The sequence below is a fragment of the Canis lupus genome, chromosome 21, assembly GCF_048164855.1.
Source record: "Canis lupus baileyi chromosome 21, mCanLup2.hap1, whole genome shotgun sequence".
NCBI lineage: Eukaryota > Metazoa > Chordata > Mammalia > Carnivora > Canidae > Canis > Canis lupus.
This window is the reverse complement of record NC_132858.1, coordinates 6,233,273-6,241,504: the sequence shown is the minus strand read 5'-3', so window position 1 is coordinate 6,241,504 and position 8,232 is coordinate 6,233,273. Positions and strand designations below refer to the sequence as shown.

Genomic DNA, 8,232 nt, shown 5'->3' with positions numbered 1-8,232 from the left:
GCTGGCAGCAGGAAGCTTCCAGCTGGCCATGCTCACTGTGGGGAAGTCAAATTTCCAGTCTCCCCCAGGAGGACCGCTCTGGGCTGTGCCCTCTGCCCAGCTTAGCCCTAGCTTCCCTGTATCCTTACTCCATCGAGGTCCTGAGGCCCAACTCAGTTGTGCCAAGAACTCTGGTCCACCCTGTGTCTCACAGTTAAGGCTACAAGAGCAGCCAGCAATGCAGGGGGCTGGAGGAGAGGCAGATCCAGAGCCGGGGGAGCCTGAGAGGACGCTGAGCTTAGGTCTCACCTGTCTCCCCTGCTGGGCTGTAGGTCTGACCTGCTCCCTTGCAAGTCACTATCCAGAACACCTGACCTGGCCCTGGGCCATGAATAAATGGCAGTGTCAGCATCTTGGGAATCTGGGGGCTTTATAGGGGTGGGGGTGGGTGGGGATTTTGGTGTCAGTCTCAGGGGTCTGTGTTGGGGTGAACTCTGGAAAGTTTGGAGTGGGGGGGGTGACAGTGGTGCTTAGCTGTGAAGGGCTTGCCCAGGCACAGTTGGGCTTGAAGCCTAGGTACCAAGAGCCACACAAGGCTGCGGCTGCCCTTTGCAGGCATCTAGATGGGTTTCCTTCTTTTCCCACGTGCGCACGCCTCCTGTGGGCATCCAGTGGAGGAGGGGCTGGCAAAGGCAATCTCAGGGTTTCTGGGATGTAATTTGAGTATTTGGAGCCAAGCACTATAAAAATCTTGGAAAGAACATTTAGTGATAAATCAGAAACTAACAAAATCAAAGCAATTATCTGTTAGTTGTGTCTGCAAAGAGGAACAGGGCAAGGTGAATTCTTATCCAGTAAGACCCAAGCTGTGTGCCTGGGTCTGGTTTGGTTGAGGGGTGGTGAGGCTCCACCCACACTCTCCCCTCAACCCCAGCTGGCTTCTAGAGGGGGAAGGGCAGAAAGCAGGTGCCAGCAGTGGGAGGAACTTTGGTTTGGAAGATCTAGACCCCTGGCTGCCTGTTACATACACACTCTTGGCAAATCACCGTGCCTCAGTTTCTCATCTGTGAAAGGAATCATAAGCATCATGTCTACTACCCAAGGTCAAGGAGGGTGAATGAGGTCAGCACGTGTATGGGTGTTAGTTGGACCACAGTCTCCAGTGAATCATCCTTTATGGTGCGCCCATTCTGTGCCAGACCCTCGGGATACAAGGGAAACCAAGGCAAGAACGGATTCCTGGAATCCATCTATCCACCTGCCCTGGAAACGCCGGAGCCTCCCCCCCACCAGGCCTTTGCACTTACAGCTCCCACATTTCCTAACCACCCCTTTCCCCTAACATACTGCAACCCACTGTTCGTGCCTCCACTGCCCAAGGGGCCACTTGCAGGCCCCAGCTCTGAGCACCTGACTTCTGTGGCCACAGATCCGGAGTCCCCCAGACGAGCTCTCCTAGGGGTCGCCTAACCTGTTTCCCTGCATGTAGGGGAGAAGCACCACGTTCCCACCCGCTGAGGGCTGTTGCGAAGAGTCCAAAGCCCTGAGCACGGCGCCCACCACCCGGCGAAGGCTGTGTACGTGTGAGTCTCAGTACTGTTATTTTGTAGCCAGTGTTATCGGACCGCAGGACTCAGGGCGGTGCTTCGCCCCCTTCCCACAGCTCAGCGCCCGGAGCGCGCGACCCTCGGCCTCTCCCGCACCTGCCCAAGGTCCCGGGCGGGGGTGCGGCTGCACCTCGGGCGCCGGCGCTGCCCCACGAGCGAGGGAAGCGGAAGGAGCGGCGCGTCGGCCAGCCGGGCAGGCACACGGTGGGTGCCCCGGGGACGGCGGCGGACACCCGGAAGCCAGTGGCCCGGTGAGTGCACGCTCCCCCCACCCACGGCGCGGCGGAACGCGCGGCCGCCCCGACGCTCCCGAGGGTGTATCCGCTGCAGCGACACCCGCTCGCACAACAAAGAAGCTCGCCTCCGTGGGCCGCCTCCCCGCGGCGCCCCCCACGCACGCCGCGGGACCGAGAGGCCGCGCGACCCCCGGCCCCACCCCCACCCCCCTCCCCGGGAGCCGGCCCGGCGGGCGCACCCGCACCCGCAGCCGGCACGCAGCCGGGGTGGCGCCCGAGGGGCGCGCGGCGACGCCGCCTCCAGCCGCGATTTAAAGGGCAGCGAGGGGCGGAGGGATCCCGGCAGACCTCGGCGCGGATCCCTCCGCCGCGGGCGACGCGAGGCGGCGGCTCGTCTCCCCTCGCTCCCCAGATTCGCTTTTTGTCCCTCCGCCCCCGGGAGCACCCAGCGAGGAACTCGTTTCCTCCCCGTGTTTCTCCGCCTCCGCCGCCCCCCGCCCCCCCGCAAATCCCGTAAAAGCAACAGAGGCCGCAGCAGTGGCGCGAGGCGGCGCGGTGTCCCTCCGCCCGGCCGAGGGCACTCCTTTTCGTGTCCTTCCACCGTTCCCGGGCGGCGTCCGGACGGCTCACCGGGGGCGGCGACGCGTCTGCGGCGCGGGAGGCGAGGCTCCGGGGCTATGAGGTGAGGGCGCCCGGACAGCGGCGGCGGCGCGTGCGGCGCCAGGACCCGGGACGCGGACCCCGGCGGAGGCGGCCCCCGGGACGGCGCGGCCGCGCGCGAGGCGAGGTGAGGCCGGGCGTGGGGACGCGGGGGCGCGGCGCGGTGGGGGCGGGGGGCTCCGGCCGCGGCTGGGACTTATTTCCCGACAGCGGATGGAGCGGGCGGTGCTGCGGCAGGCGCCGCCATCTTGGATTTTACTCTCCATTTTTCTCGGGAATTTTTTTTTGGTGATTAATTTTCTTGGGGGCCGGGGAAGTGCCGCCCGGCAGCGCGGACCCCCCAGCGCAGCGGCCGGACCGGGGGCCGCGCGGCGCCCCGAGGAGGAGCGGGCAGCGCCCGGCGGTGAGCGGGGGGCGGGCGCGGCGCGGGCGTGCGGGGGCGCCGGGCGGCGGCGGCGGCGGCGGCGGGCTGGGGGCGGGTCGGCGGGAGCGGGGGCGCCGGGCCGGGCGGGGGCCGGGGCCCGGGCGCGGGGGGCGGCGGCCGGGGGAGGGGCGCGGCGCGGCGGCGGCGGCGGGCGGCTGCGGCGCTGGGCGGCGGGCGGCGGCGCCGGGCGGGGGTGCGGGCCCTGCAGTGGGCGCCGCCGCCGGAAGGGAGCGGTAGCGGCCGGCGGGCAGCGCGGGGCCGGGCAGCGCCGGGGCGGCCCGCGGCCGCACGAGGGGAGCAGCCCCGCCGCTCGCGATTGGGGGACTCTGTTTTCCCTCTTCTCCAATGGGCAGTCGTGATCGGGCTCGCCCAATCTGCTCCCTCTGCCGCGCTCCCTTCGGCTTGTTTTTGTTTGGGCTGGAGCCTGGTTCAGGCTCCACCGGGGCCGGTCCCCCGCCCTGCCCGCCCTGCCCTGACAGCGGCGCCCTCGGTGCCCTCGGTGCCCGGCCGTCCTCGCAGAGTGGCGGTTGTCCTGCACACCCAGAGGTGATGGGCTCGGCGTCGCTCCCACCTGGGGGGGGGGGGGGGCGGGACCGCGTTTCCGTGGTGACAACGGGATCCAACTTTCGAGGATGGTGTAGAGGCACGTTGCACCCGGAGAAATCCACTCTTTCTGTCTTTGGGCTCATTTGACCCCGTTCTGGAGCTGTCACTTCCGATCCGTCAAGCGGGGAAGCCAGAATTACTAAGGGGGTGAACGTGTGTTCGTTCTTGGAAGATGATTTTTAGAAACTTGTCTTACGTAGAGTAGTGGGCAATGAATGGGTCGGTCGTGATTATGCCTTTTCATCAGGACCTTCTTAGATGTAAGCTACTGTAAACTTTATAAAAGTAGAGTCCGTTAAACGTGGTTGGGAGACTGCCGTGTAGGATCGTCGGAGGAAGTAGTTGCCAGCTGCAACTTTTTCCTTTAGTCTTGGATAGCGAAAATATAGCCGCAACTTTTGATGATTGGTAGTACAAGCGTAAATGTTTTGAAAAGGACAGGGGAAATCATTTTTGCCTGAAATAGCGCCGATGACTTGTGTATATCGAAAAACGTATCTGAAGAGTTACTTGGTGTAAATACACGTTTACTTTGTAGCCGAACGGTTGGCATCTTGAAACACAGGTGTGGCCCCGTCACTGTCGGGACTCCTTATTTTCCGAGAGTAAAGTCCACAAACGCTTTAATCCCAGCATGTGGGGGAACTCCGGTCCACTTTCCAGGTTTTGATCTTTAAGCATTCTACATTCTACTCCCCCTTTACCAGGCTCTAGTGCAACGAGCTTCCCCATGCCTGGCACCTTTTGGTCTCATTCCGCCCAGCATTCCTAGCCACCCTCTGCCCCCTCGCCCTCATCCTTCGGAAAGGTCTGGCGAGAAGTTACCTGCAGGGACTGGCCCACTCTGGAGGATGCCCATTTCCTCTGCGTTCCCTGAGCAATTGTTACTGGGTATTCTGTTTGGTTATTTGCCCACCCCTTCAGTTTTCTTGTGAACTTGTTGGGCTATTACTTATTTTCTCTGTCTGGGGCGGGTGCAAAGTAGGTGCTTAGTAGGCATTTGACAAAAGTGAATTTGTTAATCTCCAAGTTATGGAGCCTCATAGCTTGTATTTGGATTTTTGTATTATGTCCATTTTAATGTTATCTTAAGACGTTGTTATTAATAACAAAAGCCACATAGTTTGTGCACATGAACTTTGAAACCAGACTCTTTCAAAGTCATTTCCAAGTGCCCTCTTGCCGGTATGTTCATCTGTCTTCTCAGATACCCTGAACTGTTTTCTGTACTTGAACCAGATACCAGTGGACCTACTCAGGGGAAGGGGAGTTGGAGAGTATAGCAGAATAAGATGTGAAGGAAGTGGTCACAGGTTGTTTGTGTGTTTGAGCATAGAGTTTTGTGGGTGGGGATGTTGGTGTGTCATTTTTTCCTTGGGTCATATAAATTTGGGATCAAATCTGATTTTTCTCTACATAGGACATGGGTAAGTGGCCCAGTTGTGTTGAAAGACACATGTACCATCTGAACAGCTCCTTGTCCACAGGAATGTCCTTTCCATGGCTTATGAGAGCAAATCCTTTCAGACAAACCATGTGGTTTCCATTATTTTATACTCTTGCCTGCCATATATGAGCTTTACTTTTTCTCCACTCACCAAAATGCTTCTTCATGGAGCAAGAATTGTGGCACTCTGTTATGTGTTAGCCCCAGAACACTGCAGTTGAGCTTTCCACACAGGGACCGTATGTCCTTGCTCCACTGTGACACAGTACTGGTTACATGGATACACTAAGTAAATGCAGGGAGAAAATGTGGGGTGGTTCTAGCCCAGATACAGCTGCATGCAGTAGAAAGATGTTTTCTATATAGGATGTAACTTAGTTTTCCAGTCTGACTTTTAGTTACTTTTTGTTTTGGGGGCAAGAACTTGTAATTTTACTGACATGTCTTGGTGTAGAAAATGGATTTAATGGCTCTAAGCAGCACAAGCTCAAATTATTACAAGATAAAATTAAAACTAGCTAATGCACTTTAAATTGTAATCATTAGGATATTCTAAGCATTAGAACACAGTGATTTGAAAAGTAATTTCTTCGACAGACTGCCAACTTTAAACTCATAAAATTACTTTCTATTTGGAGCTCTTAGTTTGAAATGTAAGTTAAACCCTGAAGATTTAATGGCTCAGTTTCATTGAACAAGCTGTATGAGGATGAGGTCCTAGCAAACAGTAGGGAGTGAGTACCCTAGGTCTTTGTCTAAAGGATTTTTAATGAAGGAAAGTATAGCAGGTTTCTTTAAATTCTATCAACTCTACCTCATGCCTCTCCCCCAGCCTCTCTACAAATCTGTTTTTATTTCAGTTATTACTGTAGTCCCTTTTTTCCCCCTCATAATTTGGTGTTTCCTAGAATCTGGAAGTATCGATTAAAAGTAAAGATCATGCCTGAGCAATATCTAACCCCGTACTTATTAGTGTGATCTGAGTTTCTTTTTGCCCTAGTCAAATAAAAAAAGCACTTGCCATTTACAAACATATTTTGAATCAATAGACATCTTCCTAAATTTTGGTCGTCCATTTCTTACTTTTTCTGCATTACAGGATTTTATTTTACTGTTTTAAAGAAATGCTAGGGAGAGAATCCATCTGTATAGCAAAGACTTCTAACCTTATTTTTGTAAAGCCACGTTAATGTATAATGTTTGCTTTAAAAGAACAAAACAAAACACCTTTTCTTTTGATCCTCATGTTGCCTGGAGACAGAGCTGATATATTATCTTTATATAGTTTGTGATGGAACCAGAAGCTATTTGCATTCTAAAATATTCTCACAAAAGGAGAAGTGAAGTCACTGATTATTTCCATAGTTATCAATATTCTAAATTATGTTTTGCTTCACAGTTTTCCATTTGTCGTGCTAAAGGGTTCCTAGGACCAGGTTGGTCACTCACTGCCTCTGGCTCCTGCCTCTTCCAGCCAGATTTGGGGCTGTCTGATGTCTGTAAAACAAACTCAAACCACACAGCCTTTTTAGGATTGTATGCAATTGTGACTACATTACATACAATTCCGGAGCTGGATGAAGGACCATTGGAATAAGAATACCTGTGTTCCAGTCTGCTCTGTCATTATTTATTATAAGACACAAGGGCCAAGCCTCAGCTCCTACAACTGAACCTTCCAATTTTAAATTATATTTTACACTTAATTGCCACCCTGTTTTCTCACTTCTAAAATCTGTTTTAGTATTTCGACATCTAATTGGTACACGTAGTTCATCTACATATTCTATGTAGTTTTTCCTCACTTTATTTTGAATTGATGCTATAGCTTACCATCAGTTGGGTTTTAGAATTGAGAGGATGGAGTATATTAATGGCCCCCAAATCTTGATGGCTCGTACTTCTGTATGGCTCCTATTTGTCAGTTGCATCTCTACTAGATGTCTTTCTTTTCTGTATTATAATAGTACACTAAAAAAGTATACAGACCTAGGGAGCATTACCTAGTGATAATAAGCCTTTTTATTTATGGGTGATGCACATGTGGCTCAAGTATTGGCGTAAACCCCAGACTTCAGCTTGAACAGTAGGGTTTTAGACTCAGCCTTTCCACTGAATAGCAATTTGACTTCAGGAAAACAACTTTATTTCTGAGCTTTAGCCATCTCATGTGTAGCAGTAATGCCTGCCTCACCAACCTCATAGGGTTGCCAAACAGGTGAATCCCTCAGTCATGTGTCAGAGTGAAACACACCTGTGTTTTCAACTTCAGCATCTTTATCAGAACTCTTGCCCAATAGATCTATGATGGCATTAGGATTGCCTCTCAAGTCTCAGGCTGAAGATCCCTTCAGTGAAGGGTCATCCTGCTTTCCCCTCTGCACCTTTCTGTCCTGTTCTTCAGATACCCAGTTTTCACTGGCTTCCCTTTGGACTTGCAAGGTCTCCTACTCTTTATTAGCCCTGCTCAATTTTCCTGAAGACTGAAATGCACATGCGCCCTCTAGCGTTCCATAGAGGCAACAATATTCCAGCACCACGAACAGTGCCCAATGGCTCCCAGTAGGTTCTTGAAAAATGTTGGGTTCTTGGTCTGCAGAATGATTCATTTTGTTTGTCTGATTTGTAGAACAAGGTTGCAGCAGCTGATACAGTGTCATGATCTCTGAGGAGTATTTTTATTTTCAAGGAAATGCTATGTTGTATAATGTAGAGGGATATATATTTTTAGCAAGAAAACCAACCTATTCTTAGGAAAATGGAGTTCCCCCCACTGAAGCGTAGAGGGGGCCTGATCCTTCAGGCAGTGAACCAGTGCAGTCTGGGATTAGAGAGGCCATATGGAAACCTTCTCTCTCCCCTTCAAAAGAGAAACAAAAACAGATCTCACTCAGGGTCCAAGAGGATTTAGACAAAGCCAATGGCCTCAGAAGATCTTTGATGTAGATACCAGAAGTGCTTTTGACACCCCCAAAAAGAGGGGTGATTTTTTTTCTCTACTTGTGCTTTTTATTTCTTTTCCCTGATCATCCAGTGTAAAGTCTGTTCCCACATGATTCTCTCTCCTAATATCCTATTTGTTTCTTTAAAGCTCTTACCAGAATTTGTAGTTTCGTCCTTATTGGATTGTTTCTCTTTCTGTGCTATCCTAAGAGCCCCATGAAATTAGGAGCCATGCCACTTTTGTTCTAGGGTCTTACTCTTCAAATAAGGGGCAAAGTGTGTTTAAAATTTTGTTTGCATCACTTTCTTCATAATGTCAAGAGTGTACAG

The 8,232-nt window shown here is 52.4% G+C and overlaps 1 protein-coding gene across 5 annotated transcripts in view; it reads left to right on the top strand.

Annotated features, from left to right (window-relative positions):
• Positions 1-1,748: 1,748 nt before the first annotated feature.
• KMT5B (lysine methyltransferase 5B) overlaps positions 1,749-8,232 on the top strand; it is a 55,991-nt gene continuing 49,507 nt past the window's right edge. Inside the window, exon 1 of one of the 5 annotated variants that reach the window (XM_072790162.1) lies at positions 1,749-1,837. The gene's annotated coding sequence lies outside the window, so the exon portion shown is untranslated. Of the gene's footprint in view, positions 1,838-2,452; positions 2,610-2,706; positions 2,886-3,367; positions 3,453-8,232 lie in introns of those variants that run through there. The other 4 variants (XM_072790160.1, XM_072790158.1, XM_072790159.1 and 1 more) reach the window with 4 other exon arrangements.